The 23,338-nt window shown below is 47.1% G+C and overlaps 2 pseudogenes; both read right to left on the reverse strand.

Annotated features, from left to right (window-relative positions):
• The window catches only part of LOC136640518 (zinc finger protein 721-like), a 51,761-nt pseudogene that overhangs the window by 12,063 nt on the left and 16,360 nt on the right, over positions 1-23,338 (reverse strand).
• On the reverse strand, positions 11,661-16,036 carry LOC136641346 (zinc finger protein ZFP2-like; annotated as a pseudogene).

The raw sequence follows: 23,338 nt of genomic DNA on the forward strand, positions 1-23,338 counted from the left end.
AGAATACAGATATTTCAATGAGGTTAGTCTCATTGCATTTTGCATTAAATTACCTTTCCAAAGATATATAACATGATGGTATTATTCTTACATACCAATTTTTTTCCCACAATTTTGGCCACTAGTGTCAAGCTCAGCTTGCTGCCCCCCCCCAAAGCTGGATGCCTGGTGCAACTGCTACCCCTTCCACACCCTTAGCTATGCCACTGACTGTGATAGGATGCTGAACTAGATGGATCTTTGGCCTGATCCAGTGGGGCTGTTCTGATGTTAGGTGTGGTGCCCTAAACGTGCCCATTGCAGCTGCAGGGGCTGTAAGCTGGTTGGATGCAGCAGAGATGTCTGGGCACTTTGGTCCTAAGTGGAATGAGACTCCAGCACCCCCAACCTGCTGAGACACACACCTTGAAAGATCACCCGGCTTTGCTTTGTCCTCCTCTGTTCCTCATCTGGAAGAGATCAGATCTCTAATGACTTCTACGCTTCTTTTGCAACACGTGAGGAAGGATCCTTTTCAGCTTCAAATTCCACCTCTCTTTCTCACAATTTTTATTCCAACTGCATCTGTTGAAACCAAGAGGAAAAAACGTACAATAGTTAAAACAATCAACAGTCCCAGGGCTAAAATACTGTCCTCCAGTGTCCCTCCTACACACCCCCTTTTCTGCATGGGTTTCAGTGCTGAATGGCCCCTTCTGGCCCTCTCTGTTTCAGCTTTTAAATTGCCCATGTCTAAACCCACACCACAGGAACTGAGAGCAAACCCATAGCTGAGCATGCAATGGGGAGGTGCTGCCGTTGGTCTTCTTCTCAGCCGTTGGTCTTCTTCTTCACCTCCCCTTTCCCTCCACTGGCTGGGCTTCCAATCTGGGCATCTCCACCCACAAGGTGGGGGGGGGGCTTCTCCTTTCTACCCACCTCTGCCCTGGGACTCCCCCTTCGCCACAACTGCATTTGGACTCAGCAGAGGGACTGAGGTGGTGAGTCCATGTCTGCTGAGTCCACATGTTTGCTGGGGTGGAGGAGGCAAAGGAAGGGGCCTCCCTACTCACTCACATCCCCTCCCCTTTTTGCTCTTCTAGGAATCCAGAGTAGCTCCTTGTAAGGCTTAGATTTTTGCAGAGGATCCCAAGTGAGGAGGCACATCACCTCTGGGCATCCCCTCCTCCTCTTCCCAGGGAGCTGCTGAAAGGATCCTTTTTGGCTGCAAACTTCAGCTCTCTTTCCTATGATGTTTATCCCACTTGCCTCTGTTAAAGCAAAGAGACCTGCAATGATTCAAACAATAAACAGTGTCAAAGATCCAGCATGCATGAAAAACACAACAGAGTTCAAAAGCACCCATCGCCACAGTTTCAGGAACAGTTCGGGGCTCCAGATCCTGCTCTCCAGGGTCCCCTCCACACCCCACAGTTTTCTGCAGGGGTTTCACTGCTGAAGGGCCCCTGCTTCCCCTCCCTGTTCCGGCTTTTCCATTGTCCCTGCCAAAAACCCCACCAGAAAATCAAGCCATCCCAGAGCAGAACCAAAGTTTAGGATGCAAATGGGGGGGGGGGGGGGGGACAACTGTCGCAGCTCCTCTTCTCAGCCCCCCCTTTCCCTTCACCAGCTAGGCTTTGAGCTTGGCTGCCTCTGACACCTGGGGGCTCCTCTCCCACCCCTCATGATTCCTTCCTACCACTGCAGTCCTGGGACCCCCCCTTTGCAGCTTGGGAGGGGGAGCTGCTGATTCAGACACTTGAGCAGAGGAGGCAAAGGAAGGGGCAGAGCAGGAAGTGGGTTCCCACCCCCTTTTGCTCCTCTGGGAAGAGGATGGTCTCTTTGCAGGTCGTCAAAGTCTGGACCCCCCAACTCCCAGGTGGGGCAGGAGGTGCATCTCCTCCAGCTGGGCACCCCTTCTCCTCCCTACCCGCCATTCCCCCAATGAAAGCTGATCATCTCCTCTCCCCCACCCAAGCTGCAGGTGGCTCTTCCAGGGTCTCCTTCCCCAGCATGATGTCCTGTTCCTGAGTCCAGGAGGCTGGAAAGTCTTTGCAGGGGCTCTTCAGAAGCATTCCAGTGAGCCTAGTGCATGCTGGTACTTGAAGTCCTTCCCCTCCTCCTTTCCAAGATACAGAGCATCCTGGGAGTTGTAGTTTTACCTTTTGGCTTGTCCCTGTGCTGAAAGACTCTTCAGCTGCCCTGCTGCTTTGGGAAAATCTGGTGTATTCTGATGCACTCAATGGAACTAGATCCAAAAGGGGTTTAAAACTTCTGGTGCATTTAGCAGTTGTGCAGCCAAGAGAATTAGAAAAGGTATTGAGAACAAAACAGCTAATATTATAATGCCTTTGTACAAATCGATGGTAAGGCCACACCTGGAGTATTGCGTCCAGTTGTGGTCGCCACATCTCCAAAAGGACATAGTGGAAATGGAAAAGGTGCAAGCGACTAAGATGATTCCTGGGCTGGGGCACCTTCCTTATGAGGAAGACAAAAGAAAATAGTTCTTTACTCAGCGTGTGGTCCGTCTGTGGAACTCCTTGCCACAGGATGTGGTGACAGGATCTGGCCTGGATGCTTTTAAAAGGGGATTGGACAAGTTTCTGGAGGAAAATATCCATTACGGGTTACAAGCCATGATGTGTATGTGCAACCTCCTGATTTTAGAAATGGGCTATGTCAGAATGCCAATGCAAGGGAGAACACCAGGATGCAGGACTCTTGTTATCTGGTGTGCTCCCTGGGGCATTTGGTGGGACTGCTGTGAGATACAGGAATCTGGACTAGATGGGCCTATGGCCTGATCCAGTGGGGCTGTTCTTATGTTCTTAAGTTTTTTGCAAGCCAGGAGGAGAAAAGCTGCACCTGCCTGAATTCCCCCTTTTACAACAGCCTGGCCCTCGTTTGCATGTGGTCATCCTAGCCAGAGTTCAGGAGCGTAAGAACGTTAGAAAGCCCTACTGGGGCGGTGTCGTATACTTGTCGCACACTCCCAGGATTTTGGGATGCTCAGAGTTCTTGGTTCTCGAACCCAGAGCCCTCAAGGATCCCAGTTCGGTAGTACTGCCACCACCCTGTATGTGCCAGTGTCTCAGTCCAGGGACACTGCGACTCTCTAGGCTTAACTATATCCCTTGTAGGCACTGAGCACTTTCTTTACTTAAAGTCTCAGTCCTCAAGTTACTAGTCCACAATGAGGATTTGGTAGCTTGCTGAACAGCTAGGCAGGATTCTGAACCTTTGTCCCCAACAGACAATGAAACAGCATGGTAAAATGATTTTTACTTTATTAAGTAAAGTAAGTAAGTTGACCTTAAGCAAAGGTCAACAGGCATGTGGATGCGGGAGGACCCGTGAACATTATATATCTGGACTTTCAGAAGGTGTTCGACACGTTCCCTCATCAAAGGCTACTGAAAAAACTCCACAGTCAGGGAATTAGAGGACAGGTCCTCTCATGAATTGAGAACTGGTTGAAGGCCAGGAAACAGAGAGTGGGTGTCAATGGGCAGTTTTCACAATGGAGAGAAGTGAAAAGCTGTGTGCCCCAAGGATCTGTCCTGGGACCGGTGCTTTTCAACCTCTTCATAAATGACCTGGAGACAGGGTTGAGCAGTGAGGTGGCAAAGTTTGCGGACGACACCAAACTTTTCTGAGTGGTGAAGACCAGAAGTGATTGTGAGGAGCTCCAGAATGATCTCTCCAGACTGGCAGAATGGGCACCAAAATGGCAGATGCACTTCAATGTCAGTAAGTGTAAAGTCATGCACATTGGGGCAAAAAATCAAAACTTTAGATATAGGCTGATGGGTTCTGAGCTGTCTGTGACAGATCAGGAGAGAGATCTTGGGGTGGTGGTGGACAGGTCGATGAAAGTGTCGACCCAATGTGCGGCGGCAGTGAAGAAGGCCAATTCTATGCTTGGGATCATTAGGAAAGGTATTGAGAACAAAACGGCTAATATTATAATGCCATTGTACAAATCGATGGTAAGGCCACACCTGGAGTATTGTGTCCATTTCTGGTCGACACATCTCAAAAAAGACAGTGGAAATGGAAAAGGTGCAAAAGAGAGCGACTAAGATGATTACTGGGCTGGGGCGCCTTCCTTATGAGGAAAGGCTACGGCGTTTGGGCCTCTTCAGCCTAGAAAAGAGACACCTGAGGGGGGACATGATTGAGACATCCAAAATTATGCAGAGGATGGACAGAGTGGATAGCGAGATGCTCTTTACACTCTCACATAACACCAGAACCAGGGGACATCCACTAAAACTGAGTGTTGGGAGAGTTAGGACAGACAAAAGAAAATATTTCTTTACTCAGCATGTGGTTGGTCTGTGGAACTCCTTGCCACAGGATGTGGTGATGGCAACTGGTCTGGACGCCTTTAAAAGGGGATTGGACAAGTTTCTGGAGGAAAAATCCATTATGGGGTACAAGCCATGATGTGTATGTGCAACCTCCTGATTTTAGAAATGGGCTATGTCAGAATGCCAGATGCAAGGAAGGGCACCAGCATGAGGTCTCTTGTCATGTGGTGTGCTCCCTGGGGCATTTGGTGGGCCGCTGTGAGATACAGGAAGCTGGACTAGATGGGCCTATGGCCTGATCCAGTGGGGCTGTTCTTATGTTCTTATGTAAGTACATAGGGTTACAAAAAGTTACAAAAGGCAGCAAATGCTAGAGGCATGTAACTTCTAGGAAATATCTCAGCATTAAAATAATAAAGCTAACTTGCTATCTCTATTATTCTCTAACTCTCACCTGGGTCAGCTTCTTTTGTAGATCCTCAGCCCAGTTACCTATGAGGCCACATGGTCCTGGCGGGGCAGGATGTGCACCCATCACCTATTCCACCAAGAGACAAAGACCAAAGACAAAGAGCAAAGGGCACCCCTTTGGGCTTTGTTCTTATACTTCTCATGCTACAGGATGAGGTGATTCTGTACTTATTTGAACTAACCAATCAGAACCCTTGGGGACAGAATCTTCTGGAAGTGGGGCTGGAGGCTAGCCCTCTTAGTTCTCCCTCTCCCCACTGGGGATTCATGGCGCCCCTCGGTCTGCTGAGGTGCTACATTATCACCTTTCATTGAGTTGTAAATTTCTTGCAGCTAGGATGCAAGCCACTTCTATGTTACTGGGTTACTTTGGTTCAGGCTTTTCCATGCTACTAGGCCTAAACTGTACATATTCATGACAATCGGGCCAAAGGCCCATCTAGTCCAGCTTCCTGTATCTCACAGTGGCCCACCAGGCCACAAGAAAGTTGCATCCTGGTCAGGGGCAGACTCGGAGGGGGGGCATTGATGTGTGCCCCCCCAAAATGTCTTGCAGCAGATGACGTTTTCCAGCTGCCACGCACAGACAGTTTCCTGTGTGGGGCTTTGGTGGCCGCCTCCTGCTTCTCTGCAGGGACTTTCCCTGGCCAGGCAGCTCCCCCCCACCCCATTCCTCCTCCCTCACCCCTTACCCCAGCATTGTGCGACTCTACTCAGGACTGCAGCGGGAGTGAAAGAGAGCGAGAGCCGCTCCCCCAGCTCCTCCTTGGTCATGGAGGCCACAAGTTAAATCAGGAGCCCAGGTCTACCCGCCTGGTTGACCTGAGCTCTGGAGTTTGTAGTTATCATGGCCCTGCCCCCTGTCATGAATATGTACAGTTAGGCCTAGTAGCATGTACAGCCTGAACCACATGCTGAGTAAAGAAATATTTTCTTTTGTCTGTTCTAACTCTCCCAACACTCAATTTTTGCGGATGTCCCCTGGTTCTGGTGTTATGTGAGAGTGTAAAGAGCACCTCTCTATCCACTTTATCCTTCCCATGCGTAATTTTGTATGTCTCAATCATGTCCCCCCTCAGGCGTCTCTTTTCTAGGCTGAAGAGGCCCAAACGCCGTAGCCTTTCCTCATAAGGAAGGCACCCCAGCCCAGTAATCATCTTAGTCGCTCTCTTTTGCACCTTTTCCATTTCCACTATGTCTTTTTTGAGATGTGGCGACCAGAACCGGACACAACACTCCAGGTGTGGCCTTACCATCGATTTGTACAATGGCATTATAATATTAACTGTTTTGTTCTCAATACCTTTCCTAATGATCCCAAGCATAGAGTTGTCCTTCTTTACTGCCGCCGCACACTGGGTCGACACTTTCATCGACCTGTCCACCACCACCGCAAGATCTCTCTCCTGATCTGTCACAGACAGCTCAGAACCCATCAGCCTATATCTAAAGTTGTTGTTTTTTTTTGCCCCAATGTGCATGACTTTACACTTACTGACATTGAAGTGCATCTGCCATTTTGCTGCCCATTCTGCCAGTCTGGAGAGATCCTTCTGGAGCTCCTCACAATCACTTCTGGTCTTCACCACTCAGAAAAGTTTGGTGTCGTCTACAAACTTTGCCACCTCACTGCTCAACCCTGTCTCCTGGTCATTTATGAAGAGGCTGAAAAGCATTGGTCCCAGGACAGATCCTTGGGGCACACTGCTTTTCACTTCTCTCCATTGTGAAAATTGCCCATTGACACCCACTCTGTTTCCTGATCTTCAATCGCTCTACTTTTCCTCCTCTGGAACCTGGAAACTTTGCAGCCCTATCTTGCTGCTCAGGAAGGACTTCACACTCAAGCCATAACCAGCAGACTAGGATGGCTGACCTTTCCTCCCCACCTTTTGATCTCTCTCCACCCCCCAAAAAAATTTAGTCTCCTTACCAGCTAACTCCTGCTGTCCAAATACCAGTAGTGGACCTGCCCTCATGGTTACTCCGGTCAGGTCCGCAACATACCTCCCTCCTCCAGTACGCCTCCCCAGGAAGCTTACTGAGACTCAGAGCCTTGCATGATGTTCCGCAGTGGTTGAGAAGCCTTCTGAGGCTTCTCCCACTGTTTTAAACAATACTTCTGGTGTCCTGACAAAACCGGAGCGGAGGAAGCCTCTGAAGGCTTCTCGCCCACTGCCAAGCACTGTGTGGAACCTCACTTGCCTGTGGCTCAGATGGGCAGGCAGGGTGGCGCGGCAATTGTAGGCAGCAGGGATGGGGGTGCAACGAGTGCGCAGCAGGTGCAGTGCCGGGGACTTTTGCCCCCCCTGCCCCCACCCCAGCTCCACCACTGCCAAATACAGCTATTTGCAAGTATCTCTCCTCTCTAACTGACCTGAAAAACGTGCCCTTGTTGTCTATGGGCCCAATCCTATCCAGCTTTCCAGGGCTGGTGCAGCCTCAAGGTAAGCCAACAAACACTCCCTTACCTGGAGTGCCTCACCTGGCACCTCCATGACTGCATCCTCAATATAGGATACTGCGCACATCCTGTTGGCGTGGCTGCATCAGTGCTAGAAAGTTGGGTAGGATTGGACCCTATACTTCTTTAATAAACTATTTTTTTGTTAAAAAAAAAAGTTCTGTCTTGTGGCTATTTTGAGGCACCTTGAGATTGATTGTCCCCCTCATCCACGTCAACGATCCAACCCGTTGTCACACTGCTGGATATGAACTCTCACTTGCTCATTTCCCCAATTTCAGTTATTTGTGTGTGCGCGCATGATGCGTGTAGGACACACGTGTAATGTTAAGGAGCAGTGTTGGCAACAGTTGTTTGTAACAGTGGGAGAGAGATCTTGGGGTGCTGGTGGACAGTTTGATGAAAGTATCGACGCAGTGTGCAGTGGCTGTGAAGAAGGCCAATTCCATGCTTAGAATCATTTTGAAAGGGAGAATAAAATGGCCAATATTATTATGCCTTTGTGCAAATAGATGGTAAGGCTACATCTGGAGTGTTGTGTCCAGTTCTGGTGGCCACATCTCAAAAAGGATATAGTGGAACTGAAATGGTGCAAAAGAGGGGAACCAAAATGATAAGTGGACAGGCTACTGTGTGAAGACATGATTGAGCATATAAAATTACACATGGGATGGATGGAGCAGATAGAGGCAAGTTCTTTTCCTTCTCACACAACACCAAAACCAGGAGCATCCACTATAATTGACTGGCGATAGAGCTAGAACAGATAAAAGGAAATATCTCTTTACTCAGCCTGTAATTCTTGGAAGTCTTTGTCACAGGACATGGCATCAGGGACATATTCTAGAACAGTGGCTCCCAGATTGTGGCTTGGGACCCACCGGTGGGTCTCGATTTGATTTTTGGTGGGTCCCATAGCAGCCAAGCAGAGCCTCCAATGAAAACACAGGTGATGGAAGGATCAGAAAACTGCCTGAAGCCCTGAAACTTCAAAAATCAGATACCTGCTAACTACCTAACTAGGGGCAGGAGGTCTGGTCTAGAGGGTAGAGACTCTGTTTGCCTGAAGATAACATCCGAAGGTCGCCAGTTCGAGGCCACTGGCACTGTGAATGGCGAGACCTTGAAGCAGCTGACAAGCCCAGCTGAGTTATTCCACCTGTAAGCGTCTTGGCCGCCCTTCAAGTGAGAGATGGAGCTGCTTGTCAGCCTGTGTGGGAGGAAACTGGAGGCCAGAATGTGATACCAGATCAGCAAAGATCCATCAGAAATATTGTGGTTCTTGAAGACAGAACCTTTCTTCAATTGTAAAATTCCCTACAGGGATTTAGAACAGCCTGCCTATGTAAACTGCCTTGAATTAAAGTCTGAGGAGAAATCTGATGACAAAGAAAGGTCATCATCATCATCATTATCATTATTATTACCTTTCCAACAGCTCCAGCTGTTTACAAGCATTTGTAAATATAGGGAGATAAATGTTGAAGCATCTTTTTTTGGGTTATTACTACTTGTAAATAAATAAACATATTATTCCTTTCTATATTTTTTTTAAAGTCTTGTAAAACAAGGTGGGTCCTGATAGAGTGTCATTTTGAAAAGTGGGTCCTGGTACTAAAAAGTTTGGGAAGCACTGTTCTAGAATGTGCACAATACTGGGTTAGATGGACCAATAGTCTGACTCCATACGCTGCAGCTTTGTATCTTCACATGACAGTGTGTTGTGCTGGGTTTTTATTGGGGGGGGGGGTCAGGACGACACACAATTGTGCTATCTCTATGGGAACATGAGAGCTGTAAAAGGTGGTCCTGATGGTGGTTGGCACTTTTTTACCACAGTTGGGACACGTTTCTTTTGTGGCATGAAGAATGTTGGAAATTCAGAATGCTTTACTGCGTTCAACTGTGGCGAAAAACAGTGACCAGGGCTGGTGCCAGCACGTGACCTCCTCTGGCAGCTATTGGGGCCTCACCTCTAATACCTGCTCTATCTCCTTGGGGAACATTGTGCCCAGCCAGCCACTGTGGCCACTGCACAGATTGCTCCCCCTTCTTATGTGGACTGTTGGTGTGGTGGGAGACATGGGAGATGAGGATAAGGACCCACTGAGCTGGGTGGAGGGCCCTCTGTAGTAGGCACCCTGCTGAGGGACCCCACCCCCACCCCAGTCAGACAGTGATGAGGGGAGCTGCACCTCCTGGTTTCATCCTATCAGGCCATTGCTAAAGGCCCAGAAACCCTGCCAGGAAAAAAGTGTGTCAGTCATGAGTAGCCACAGGGTGTTCCTCAGGTTAACACCAGTCGCATTGCTCCCTTCGCTCAGGAAGCGAGTACTGGTTGAAGTCACTGTGTTTTCAACCAAGGAAAGCTTTCCTTTCTCCCCCCACGTCCTTCATTAGGTGCTCAGACCCTCAACATCAGGGGGGAGGATTTTTACCTCAGAAACTGCAGCTGCAGTTAGAGGGTTGCTCGGCTCCTGCCTGGGCACATTCTGCCCTCAGCTCCTCAGCTGAGGGGGCTTTCTGACTGTGCCGTGAGGCATGGAGGCAGCAGACTAGGAAGCCAAGAGGCTGCTGACCAGTCGCCCTTAACTGATGCGCCAAGTCCTGACTGGGGCTGTGCTGCCCCTTCACGCCTCAACACAGCGAGGCGGAGGGTTCAGGAGCTCACAGGGCTCCTGTCGGCCATGCTCCTTGCTTCAGCACACTGAGGGCCAGGCAGCCTTGAAAGAGATCTCCTGCCCAGCCTGTCCCTCACTCCCCAGCTTCTCCCTCCACGTCTGCTGAGGAGTGCCTTAAGGACACCATTTTATGGGTCCTGGTTCCCTCCAGGCTTCCACACGACAACCAGCACTCATGAAGGCTCTGGGGAACAGGGAGATTTGAGCTTACCTGCGAACTCCTCTTCTTTGTGGTTTCCATGGCAGGGTCATGGAGACTTAGAGATGGCAGAGAAATTAAATGAGTTCTTTGCATGTGTCTTCACAGCAGAAGACCTCGGGCAGATACTGCTGCCCGAACGGCCCCTCCTGACCGAGGAATTAAGTCAGATAGAGGTTAAAAGAGAAGATGTTTCAGCATGTGGATCTGGTCGCCGCATCTCAAAAAGGATATAGTGGAGATGGAAAAGGTGCAAAGGAGAGTGGCCAAAACAATTACTGGGCTGGGGCACCTTCCCTATGACAAAAGGCTACAGCGTTTGGGCCTCTTCAGCCTAGAAAAGAGACGCCTGAGGGGGGACATGATTGAGACATACAAAATTATGCAGGGGATGGACAGAGTGGATAGGGAGATGCTCTTTACACTCTCACATAATACCAGAACCAGGGGACATCCACTAAAATTGAGTGTTGGGCGGGTTAGGACAGACAAAAGAAAATATTTCTTTACTCAGCGTGTGGTCGGTCTGTGGATCTCCTTGCCACAGGATGTGGTGCTGGCGTCTAGCCTAGATGCCTTTAAAAGGGGATTGGACAAGTTTCTGGAAGAAAAATCCATTATGGGGTACAAGCCATGATGTGTATGCATAACCTCCTGATTTTAGAAATGGGTTATGTCAGAATGCCAGATGCAAGGGAGGGCACCAGGATGAGGTCTCTTGTTATCTGGTGTGCTCCTTGGGGCATTTGGTGGACGCTGTGAGATACAGGAAGCTGGACTAGATGGGCCTATGGCCTGATCCAGCGGGGCTGTTCTTATGTACTTAAACTACAATTCCCAGGAGGCCTTGCAGGTCTCTTGTTACCTGGTGTGCTCCCTGGGGCATTTGGTGGGCCGCTGTGAGATACAGGAAGCTGGACTAGGTGGGCCTATGGCCTGATCCAGTGGGGCTGTTCTTATGTTCTTAAGTGGCTCCGCCGAAGGTAAGGGAAACTCTTCCCCTTTGCCTTGGGTAAGCCACCCTGGCCCCAATGGGCCTTGTGTCACAATGTTGACTTGTGCCACCTCCTGAGGTGCAAGGAACGGATGGGAAGAGCAAGGGAAGACCCATAAATGATGCTGTGATCACCTTAGAGGAAAGATTGGAAAGAAATGAAATAAACCTTCAGAGATGCACACACAGAATACCCACCTCTATTTATTTAATGGAAAGTAAGTTACTGACACTCCCATGAGTGCTAACAATTTCATTTAAAAAATTTAAAAGTACAAATACAATTTAAAAGCAAAGTTTAAAAATGACACTAAAAAAATTCTGTCGCTGGACCCTGAGACCCCACACAGCAATCATGACTAGTAGCCATGGACAGGTCTATCCTCCATGAATGGGCCCAACCCTCTTCTGGCCTCCTTTTCCTCCCCCAAATGAGGCAGCTCACAGTCAAACAGATTCTACCATGCACAGAAACTTTTCCCATTTCTCTGGCTCGTTTACCTTCCGAGTTCTTGATCTTTTTGGGTTTTCAGCTTTCACCCTTTCACATATTTTCTTATGGTGAGTGGGATGAATTCTTGTGCTGATGGTTTCCACACTCCAAATTTTCTGTAGTGCTGAAGGGCTCCTGCTGGCCCTCCATGTTCCAGGTTTTCCACTGTCCCTGCCAAAACCCCCACCAGAAAATCAAGCCATCCCAGAGCAGACCCAAAGTTTAGGATGCAAATGGGGGGGGGGGGGGAATTGTCATAAGAACATAAGAACAGCCCCACTGGATCAGGCCAAAGGCCCATCTAGCAGCCTGCCTCTAAAACCAAGAGCTTGCACATACCTACTTCCTGTGGCAAGAGTTCCACAGACTAATTACAAACTAATTACACGCTGCTTAAAGAAATATTTTCTTCTGTCTGTCCTAAATGTTTGCTGTTGCAGCTCCTCTTCTCAGTCCCCCTTTCCCTTCACCAACTGGGCTTTGAGCTTGGCTGCCTCTGCCCCATGGTAGCTCTTCTCCCACTCCTCTTGATTTCTTCCTACCACTGCAGTCCTGGGACGATCCCCTTCTGCAACATGGGAGGGGGAGCTGCCGCTGACTCAGACACTTGAGCAGAGGAGGCAAAAGAAGGGGCAGAGCACGAAGTGGTTCCCACCCCCTCTTGCTCCTCTGGGAAGCGGAAGGTCTCTTTGCTGGTCTAGACCCACCAATCCTGCCTTGTGTTCCAAAGACTACCTTGATGTGTAAAGCAGTGGTTCCCATGCATTTAGCACCAGGGCCCATTTTTTAGAATGAGAATCTGTCAGGACCCACCAGAAGTGACCCACCCCACTGCGGGTTGAGAACCTCTGGCTGCAGGACTCACAAAGAACCTCCTGGACATGAATGGAAGTGCCTTTTGGTTGCATCTGGGAGGTTTTCTGAGCCCTATAGATATCACAAGAAGGCCATTCCCGTCGCATCCAGAGGTCAGGTGAGGGCCCCAAGCCACAGAATTGGTTATCCGTCTATTTCGGTATCTGCGGGCGTTCGGGAAGCAGAAGACCAACCTGTACTATAAAGGAATGAGTGAAACTTCTTACAGACTCCAAGCATTTATGTGGCTATTGTCCTTTAAGGAGTGTTTGATATGCTGTCGGACTGGAGCTCCAGTCCAATCCAGCACCATATCCATGGTGATATGGATTCTTCCCATTCTGAGTTCCTTAATGCTTTGATGCACTGACAGGCTTCTTTTCCAGGGAATGAAGTTCTTTCCACACTCCAAGCATTGATATGGCTTCTCCCATGTGTGGGTTCTTTGATGCTTAGCCAGGGATGAGCTATCACTGAAACTCTTTCCACACTCCAAGCATTTCCTAGGTTTCTCCCATGTGGGGGTTCTCTGATGCACAGTCAGGCTTGAATTCACCCTAAAGCTCTTTCCACACTAAAAGCATTGATGTGGTTTCTCCCCTGTGTGGGTTCTTTGATACACAGTCAGGATTGAGCTCGCACTAAAGCTCTTTCCACACTCCAAGCATTGATATGGCTTCACCCCTGTATAGGTCCTTTGATGCAAAGTCAGCTGTGAGCTCCTATTGAAGCTCTTTCTGTACTCCAAGCATTGATATGGATACTCCCCTGTGTGGGTTCTTTGATGCAAAGTCAGGTTTGAGCTCTCACTGAAGCTCTTTCCACACTCCAGGCATTGATATGGTTTCTCCCCTGTGTGGGTCATAAGAACATAAGAACATAAGAACAGCCCCACTGGATCAGGCCATAGGCCCATCTAGTCCAGCTTCCTGTATCTCACAGCGGCCCACCAAATGCCCCAGGGAGCACACCAGATAACAAGAGACCTCATCCTGGTGCTCTCCCCTACATCTGGCATTCTGACTTAACCCATTCCTAAAATCAGGAGGTTGCGCATACACATCATGGCTTGTACCCCATAATGGATTTTTCCTCCAGAAACTCGTCCAATCCCCTTTTAAAGGCATCTAGGCTAGACGCCAGCACCACATCCTGTGGCAAGGAGTTCCACAGACCGACCACGCGCTGAGTAAAGAAATATTTTCTCTTGTCTGTCCTAACCCGCCCAACACTCAATTTTAGTGGATGTCCCCTGGTTCTGGTATTATGTGAGAGTGTAAAGAGCATCTCCCTATCCACTCTGTCCATCCCCTGCATAATTTTGTATGTCTCAATCATGTCCCCCCTCAAGCGTCTCTTTTCTAGGCTGAAGAGGCCCAAACGCCGTAGCCTTTCCTCATAAGGAAGGTGCCCCAGCCCCGTAATCATCTTAGTCGCTCTCTTTTGCACCTTTTCCATTTCCACTATGTCTTTTTTGAGATGCGGCGACCAGAACTGGACACAATACTCCAGGTGTGGCCTTACCATAGATTTGTACAACGGCATTATAATACTAACCGTTTTGTTCTCAATACCCTTCCTAATGATCCCAAGCATAGAATTGGCCTTCTTCACTGCTGCCGCACATTGGGTCGACACTTTCATCGACCTGTCCACCACCACCCCAAGATCTCTCTCCTGATCTGTCACAGACAGCTCAGAACCCATCAGCCTATATGTGAAGTTTTGATTTTTTGCCCCAATGTGCATGACTTTACACTTACTGACATTGAAGCGCATCTGCCATTTTGCTGCCCATTCTGCCACTCTGGAGAGATCCTTCTGGAGCTCCTCACAATCACTTCTGGTCTTCACCACTCGGAAAAGTTTGGTGTCATCTGCAAACTTAGCCACTTCACTGCTCAACCTTGTCTCCAGGTCATTTATGAAGAGGTTGAAAAGCACCGGTCCCAGGACAGATCCTTGGGGCACACCGCTTTTCACCTCTCTCCATTGTGAAAATTGCCCATTGACACCCACTCTCTGCTTCCTGGCCTCCAACCAGTTCTCAATCCAGGAGAGGACCTGTCCTCTAATTCCCTGACTGTGGAGTTTTTTCAGTAACCTTTGGTGAGGGACCGTGTCAAACGCCTTCTGAAAGTCCAGATATATAATGTCCACGGGTTCTCCCGCATCCACATGCCTGTTGACCTTTTCAAAGAATTCTATAAGGTTTGTGAGGCAAGACTTACCCTTACAGAAGCCATGCTGACTCTCCCTCAGCAAGGCCTGTTCGTCTATGTGTTTTGAGATCCTATCTTTGATGAGGCATTCCACCATCTTACCCGGTATAGATGTTAGGCTGACCGGCCTATAGTTTCCTGGGTCCCCCCTCTTTCCCTTTTTAAAAATAGGCGTGACATTTGCTATCCTCCAATCTTCTGGCACCGTGGCCGTTTTGAGGGACAAGTTGCATGCCTTAGTCAAGAGATCTGCAACTTCATTCTTCAATTCCTTAATAACCCTTGGGTGTATGCCATCAGGGCCCGGTGACTTATTGATCTTTAATTTATCAATGAGGTCTGAAACATCTTCTCTTTTAACCTCTATCTGACTTAACTCCTCGGTTAGGAGGGGCCGTTCGGGCAGCGGTATCTGCCCGAGGTCTTCTGCCGTGAAGACAGATGCAAAGAACTCATTTAATTTCTCTGCCATCTCTAAGTCTCCTTTTATCTCCCCTTTCCCTCCCTCACCATCCAGAGGGTCAACCGCTTCTCTGGCGGGTTTCCTGCTTCTAACATATTTGAAGAAGCTTTTATTATTCCCCTTAATGCTGCTGGCCATGCGTTCCTCATAGTCTCGCTTGGCCTCCCCTATCACCTTCTTACATTTCTTTTGCCACAGTTTATGTTCCTTTTTATTCTCTTCATTAGGGCAAGACTTCCATTTACGGAAGGAAGCTTCCTTGCCCTTCACAGCCTCTCTAACTTGGCTGGTTAGCCATGCGGGCACTCTCCTGGATTTAGTGGAACCCTTCTTTCTTTGCGGTATACACCTCTGCTGGGCCTCTATTACTGTTGTTTTAAGCAGCCTCCATGCACTCTGGAGAGACTGGACTCTTTTTACCCTCCCTTTCAGCCTCCTTCTAACCAGCCTCCTCATTTGAGGGAAGTCCGCCCGTTGGAAGTCAAGGGTTTTTGTTAGAGATTTGCCTGGTATTCCTCCCCCAACGTGCACGTCAAAACGGATCGCAGCATGATCACTGTTCCCCAATGGCTCAGTAATGTTTACATCTCTAACCAGGTCCTGCGTACCACACAAAATTAAATCCAGAGTCACCTGTCCTCTGGTGGGCTCCGTGACTAGCTGATCTAAGCCACAGTCATTTAGCACGTCAAGAAATCCGGTTTCCTTATCGTGACCAGGTTTCCTTATCGTGACCTTATCGATGCACTTATCGGGTCCTTTGATGCAAAGTCAGGTTTGAGTTGTTACTGAAGCTCTTTCCACACTCCAAGCATTGATAGGGTTTCTCCCCTGTGTGGGTTCTTTGATGCACAGTTAGGATTGAGCTCTGACTGAAGTTCGTTCCACATTCCAAGCATTGCTACGGTTTCTCCCCTGTGTGGATTTTTAGATGCACTGTAAGATTTCCACTTTTAGTGAAGCTCTTTCCACACTCCAAGCATTAATACGGTTTCTCCCGTGTGGATCCTTTGATGCTTAGCGAGGTATGAGCTCTTACTGAAGCTCTTTGCACACTCCAAGCATTCATATGGTTTCTCCCCTCTGTGGATCCTTTGATGCTTAGTCAGCTGTGAGCTCCTACTGAAGCTCTTTCCACACTCCAAGCATTGGTACGTTTTCTCCCCTGTGTGGGTTCTTTGATGCAAAGTCAGGTGTGATCTCCTGCTGAAGCTCTTTGCACACTCCAAGCATTGATATGGTTTCTCCCCTGTGTGGGTTCTTTGATGCACAGTCAGATATGAGCTCGTACTGAAGCTCTTTCCACACTCCAAGCATTTATAAGGCTTCTCCCCTGTGTGGGTCCTTTGATGCAAAGTCAGGTTTGAGTTGTTACTGAAGCTCTTTGCACACTCCAAGCATTGATATGGTTTCTCCCCTGTGTGGGTTTTTTGATGGAAACTCAGGTGTGACTTCACACTGAAGCACTTTCCACACTCCAAGCATTGATAAGGTTTCTCCCCTGTGTGGGTCCTTTGATGCAAAGTCCGGTGTGAGCTCCTACTGAAGCTCTTTCCACACTCAAAGCATTGATATGGTTTCTCCCCTGTGTGGGTCCTTTGATGCACATTCAGGTATGAGCTTGTACTGAAGCTGTTTCCACACTCCAAGCATTGATATGGTTTCTCCCCTGTGTGGGTCCTTTGATGCAAAGTCAGGTATGAGCTCGTACTGAAGCTCTTTGCACACTCCAAGCATTGATATGGTTTCTCCCCTGTGTGGGTTTTTTGATGGAAACTCAGGTGTGACCTCACACTGAAGCACTTTCCACACTCCAAGCATTGATAAGGTTTCTCCCCTGTGTGGGTCCTTTGATGCACAGTCAGCTGTGAGCTCCTACTGAAGCTCTTTCCACACTCGAAGCATTGATATGGTTTCTCCCCTGTGTGGGTTATTTGATGCATAGTCAGTGTTGAGCTTTTACTAAAGCTCGTTCCACACTCCAAGCATTGATATGGTTTCTCACCTTTATGGATTCTTAGATGCACTGTAAGTTGTCCACTTTCAGTGAAGCTCTTTCCGCACTCCAAGCATTGATATGGTTTCTTCCCTCTGTGGATCCTTTGATGCTTAGTTAGCTGTGAGCTCTGACTGAAGCTCTTTCCACACTCCAAGCATTGATATGTTTTCTCCCCTGTGTGGGTCCTTTGATGCAAAGTCAGGCATGAGCTTGTAGTGAAGCTCTTTCCACACTCCAAGCATTGATATGTTTTCTCCCCTGTGTGGGTCCTTTGATGCAAAGTCAGGCATGAGCTTGTAGTGAAGTTCTTTCCACACTCCAAGCACTGATATGGTTTCTCCCCTGTGTGGGTTCTTTGATGCAAAGTCAGGTTTGAACTTGTACTGAAGCTCTTTGCGCACTCCAAGCATTGATACGGTTTCTCGCCTCTGTGAATCCTTTGATGCTTAGTCAGCTGTGAGCTCAAACTGAAGTTCTTTCCACACTCCAAGCATTGATATGTTTTCTCCCCTGTGTGGGTCCTTTGATGCAAAGTCAGGCTTGAGTTCATTCTGAAGCTCTTTCCACACTCCAAGCATTTATAAGGCTTCTCTCCTGTGTGAATTCTTTTATGCATAGTTAGGTCTGAGCTCTGACTGAAGATCTTTCCACACTCTAAGCACTGATATGGTTTTTCTCCTGTGTTGTTTCTTTGATGTCTTCTTGTGATTTACTGCTGTTGGGATCTGTGCTCATTGGGGGCACTTCTCCTTCCTCTTTCCAATTCCATTTTGTGGTTTAACTGGAATGACAACGAAATCTCCATTCTGATGAGTATCAGATTCATTTTTCCATTTCTCTTTGTCGTTTCCCTTCTGCTTCCTTGATCTTTTTGATGTGCAGGTTTCTCTCTTTTGCGTATCTTCTCTGTGTGGATTTTGCTGAGTTTAGTAATGTTGGATGTACAACTGATTCTCTCCTGGTGCAAAGGAAGCCTCTTTCTTCTCTTCCCTTTGAGATGTTCCTGCTTGATCAGGATTTCATGTCCCTCATAACCCTGATAAGCAACTCAGTGAGGGTCTAATCCTTTTCAATTTTCCAGTGCTGGCCCAGCCGTGCTCTATCCTGTAGTAAGGAGGCAGTTGCACAGCCCTCCTCAAGATGTTTGTTCCCTTACGTCAATGATGTTAAGTTGGATAGATTTGGGCCCTGAGTACTTCAGACAGGAGCTGGGCTTCCCTCCTGCATCACTGATCCATCCTGGTCTCTAAAAGTCGCTTCCTGCATGTCACATGTAGTTGTTTCCAGGGACAGCCCACATGGCTCCCTCTGGTCTTCACTGTCTTCTCTGTAGCTTGCTGCAACGAGAGGGAAACTTATTTAGCAGCACAATAGAGAAACGGGACCTCAAACACACACATCTAGGTGTATATACTCAGAAGTAAACCCCAGTGGGTTCAGTGGCACTGAATTCTGTCCTTTCGACACTGGGGCTTGTCAATGAATGTGTTTGTTTTTTTAAAAAAATGGCGATAAATACTGAATGAGCTTGAGCACTAACAAATAAGCCTGGAGGGACAGTTCGAAATAAGCTGGAGATCAGCCAGGGCATGTCTGCAAAGCCCTCTTTCGATGGTGCTGGTGTCAGGACATGCTCAGCCAAACCTCGATTTGGATAAAGCAGTTACTGCACCCACCTGAAAGGAGAAACAGGCAGGAGGCAGCCTAGGACAGAAGAGAAGATCTGGGAGGTGAACGACTGAAACTACGGGGTCCAAGAGTTGAGTGGAATATTCCTCTACAACAGTGGTTCCCAAGCATTCTAGCACCAGGACACACTTTTTTAAAACAACAATCTATTGGGACCCACCTAGCTTTATGAGACTAAAAAAATGTTTCACTTTACCACCCGCTCATGCTTCGGTCTTTACTCTTTCTACTAGTGTTGGGGGAGGGGATGACCACCTCCTGAAGTACTGTTGAGTTCCACACTCATCGGATCTGATTGGTGGCCTTGCATTCCCTTTTGCTTTGGACTATTTATCTAAAGAATGTCCAAGGAGAACAGCAAGCTTCCATGGCCTTGAGTAAACAAGTGGCAAACCTTTAATCTGTGACTGATGGAGAAATACGGAACACAGCTGGCTTATATCATCAGTCACAGCTCCACTTCCTGAATGCTTTGGGACTAACAAAGAGAACTACGTTTGAATAATTAGCTGATTATATGGATCTGAAGAGTTATATGCTTGGACTTGTGTACATTCCCACTAAGAAGATATAAGTTGGAGACATCATAGGAAACATGGACTTTAATGTGAAGAGAAGAATTATACAACTTTTTGGAACTGGTACTCATTGGTGACTATTTGACTCGGAGGGGAGGTTTCCTGGAAGAGGGGGCCCGGTTTTTGGATACAAGCTTGGACTTATGGAATTTTTGAAGGAGCTGAAAGAGGATAAGACACAAATTAAGGAGGATGTCAAAACGTTGGAACAGAATGTTAAAAAACAGTTTGACCAATCCGCAGACCGGATGAATGAATTGGTACAAATTATGAAAAATAAACAAAAACAGGTAAATAAGAATAAGAGTGAATTGAAGAAGTTGAAATTAGGAAGTAAAGTGCATGAACAGAAGATGGAAAAAATGGAAGAAACAATAACGGAAATGAGAGCCCAATTCTGTGGTTCGTGCTGCGCCTCCACAGCGCGGACTACAGTCGCAAATGTGCCATAAGGCACGTTTGCAGGGCTCACTGCTGGGCTCCCGCCAGAGGTGGCTCAGCTCCAGCTGGCACTGAGCCACTGCCCGGCGGGCACCCGTGTTCCACAGCTGGGCAGTGCCTGCGACCGCCGGGCTGTGGAACGGGGAATGGGGCAAGGACTGGAGCATTCCGGGGAGCAGGGAGTCCAGCGTGATGCAGGGAGGGGGTAGGGAGGCCGGCGTGACATGGGGAGGCGTGCCGAAACTTGCCCGGGGGTGGGCAGGAGGAGGATCCGTGGAGCTCTGCTCCGCAGAATTCTAGGTGCTCGTGGAGGCTGCGTGCCTTACACGAGCGCCTTTACTTTAGCAGCGCCAAAGAGAGTAGCCCCATTGCGGGGCTGCCTCCTTTACGAGGGGGAAGGGGACGAATGTCCCCTACTCCTGAGGTGCCTCCCGTGGTAGCGTGGGAGGTGCTGGATTCGGCAGCAGCCCTCGTGGTGCCGCAGAACGGGGGCTCCCCGGGCAGCTCAGGATTGGGCTGCCTTGGGAAGTCAGACAGCAGAATTTGGAATTGGAATCCAGTGCGATGAAGCTGGAATTGGAAGCAGGACATGATTCGCATTCAGAACTTTCCAGAACAAAAAGAGGAGAAAGTAAAGGATAGAATCCAAGAGTGGCTAATGGAACAGACAGAGTTAGAGAGAGAAATTACTGAAGGAATAGAAGCCACTTATAGATTGAGCTCTAATTATGCAAGGATACACAAACTACCTAGAGAAATCATAATAAAATTTACACAAAGAAGAACCAGGGACAAGATTCTGCAGAGGCTAGAGGAAAAACCAAGAAAGGCAGAGGGAAATCCTATTAGAATTCTGAGAGAAATTTCTTGGCGGATTCAACAAAAAAGAATCTCATATAGAAATTCTGCCGCTATATTAAGAAGGAATGGGGATAAATATAGATGGCAGATTCCAGAAGGAATGACTTTTTACTTCAAGATGAAACATTATAATATTAATTCTATAATGAATATGGAAGAATTTATGGAAAGACACAGAGAAGATTTGGGTGAGATATCTCAAGTGATGGAGCCCTCTGGGAACAGATCTCCAAGTCCAGGAAAGGACAGCTCATCACCAAGAAGAGAATTGACTGAAAGTGGAACAGAAGAAGAATCAGAGGACTCTGAGAAAGAGGAAGAAGGAGCAGCTGCGCACAAAACTCAAAGACCCCAAGAGACAAGAAAATTGAGAAACAGGAAAACTAGTGGAAAATATGATGGAAGAAAAAAATTAAATTGCTGTCAGTTAATGTTAATGGATTGAACTCCCCGCAGAAAAGAAGTAAAATTTTTCACCAATAGGAGAAATGTAAAGTCGATATAATCTGCATTCAGGAGACCCCTATAAAAAGAAAGGATATTAAATATTTATTAAATAAAAAATTGGGAGAAGCTTTTAATGCATCAGATTTAAATAAGATAAAATGTGGATTAGTAACGTATGTGAAACCATAGTTAAATCCAAAAATGATTTGGGCTTCACAAGACGGTAGAATTTTGATGGTTGAAATATATCTGGATGGGAAAAAAAATGTTGATAGTTAATATTTATGCGCCAAATGCAGGACAAGATTTGTTTTTTAAGAAATTACATGAAAAATTAGAACTATGGAACAATCTGGAGATTATTATAATGGGGGATTTTAATGCTACACTAGTTCAAAAACTTGATAGGATTACTCAAGGAAAAAGTAAAAAAGGAGAAGAAAATCTTCCACGAGCATTTTTACAAATTGGTAAAGAATTTAATGTAGTAGATGCCTGGAGTGTGCAGAATCCAAAGAAAAAACAATATACTTTTTCTCTCATCGTCATAACTCTTGGTCCAGGATTGATATGAGTTGGATATATGGAGGACTGAGATACACTGAAGCAGAAATCTTACCAAATACTTTTGCTGACCATAACCCAATATTATTGACAATAAACAGACAAAAAAGGAAAGGACTCTGGACAAAAAAGAAATGGACTTTTATAAAAAAATTAATATTCAGCCGCAGATGAAAATACAAACAATATGGGATACTAGTAAAGCTTTTTTTAGAGGGATAGCTCTGAGCTATGTGGCAAAAATGAGAAGAAAGCAAAACTTGAAGATAAATTAGATGTTAGCTGGCAACCTTCAGTCTTGAAAGACTATGGTATCGCGCTCTGAATGGTGGTTCTGGAACAGCGTCTAGTGTGGCTGAAAAGGCCGATTCGGGAATGATAATCCCTTCCACACTGGGAGCAAGTGCAGTCTGTCCCTGGTCTGTCTCCCTGGCTATGGGCCTTCTTTCTTTGCCTCTTTGCCTCAGACTGTTGGCCAAGTGTCTCTTCAAACTGGGAAAGGCCATGCTGCACAGCCTGCCTCCAAGCGGGTCGCTCAGAGGCCAGATGTTTCCCACCTGTTGAGGTCCACTCCTAAGGCCTTCAGATCCCTCTTGCAGATGTCCTTGTATCGCAGCTGTGGTCTACCGGTAGGGCGCTTTCCTTGCACGAGTTCTCCTAATGCAGAAGCTAAAGGAGGAAGAGAAGAAAAGTCAAGGCAACCCCTCAAATGAAGCAAACAAACAGAAAATACAGAGATTACAACATGAACAAACGGAAGAAAATTTGAGAAATTTGGAAAGAAATTTGAGAATGACAAAACAATCTTTTTTTGAGAATATAAATAAACCGGGAAGATGGTAAGCATATAAACTCAAGAAAGAAAGACAGAAGAATCAGATAAAGGTACTCAAAGACCAGACTGGAGAGGAAAACACAAAAATGCAAGAGATGAAAAGGATTCTAGAATGTTATTTTCAACTGTTATACAATAAAAAGGAATTAAAGAGAAACTAAGAGAATATTTAGCCAATAATAATAAATTAAGTCTCTTGAAAGAACAAAAAGATTTATTAGAACATAAAATTACAATCCAAGAGATGTGTGAAGCCTTTAAGATACAAAAAAAAAAAAGAAAGACTCCTGGACCTGATGGTCTACCGTTCGAATATTATAATAAATTTGAAGAAATCCTGCAAACTCCTTTTAAGATGGTATTGGATGAGATCTGGAAAATGGGTGAGATGCCAGAGACATGGAAAGAGGCTATAATAACGTTGATACATAAACAAGATACAGATGAGGGGGGCAGAGCCAACTGTCGGCGAAGTAGCAGTGAACCTCGGGGGCTCCCGAGGAGACTGCTAAATAGATGTGTTGCCTGAACAACTAAGGCACGCTTCATTGCCAGGAAGACGGTACGAAGAGCAGAGAGCTTGAATGGGGGTGTCCTTTGAAACAGGCAATTTCAAGGATTTCTCTCTGTTTTGCTCCGTGCTGAATCACATTCTATCCCGGGTGCCATTTTGGAGAAGATCTGGAAAGCTGAGAACTTGAACTCCACGGTCTAGATACAACAACATCACAGCGAAAAAAGCTTTAAAATGTGAGTAAAATTGGCTCATTAAAAGGCTTTAACGAGA

Source organism: Tiliqua scincoides, chromosome 2 (genome assembly GCF_035046505.1).
Source record: "Tiliqua scincoides isolate rTilSci1 chromosome 2, rTilSci1.hap2, whole genome shotgun sequence".
NCBI lineage: Eukaryota > Metazoa > Chordata > Lepidosauria > Squamata > Scincidae > Tiliqua > Tiliqua scincoides.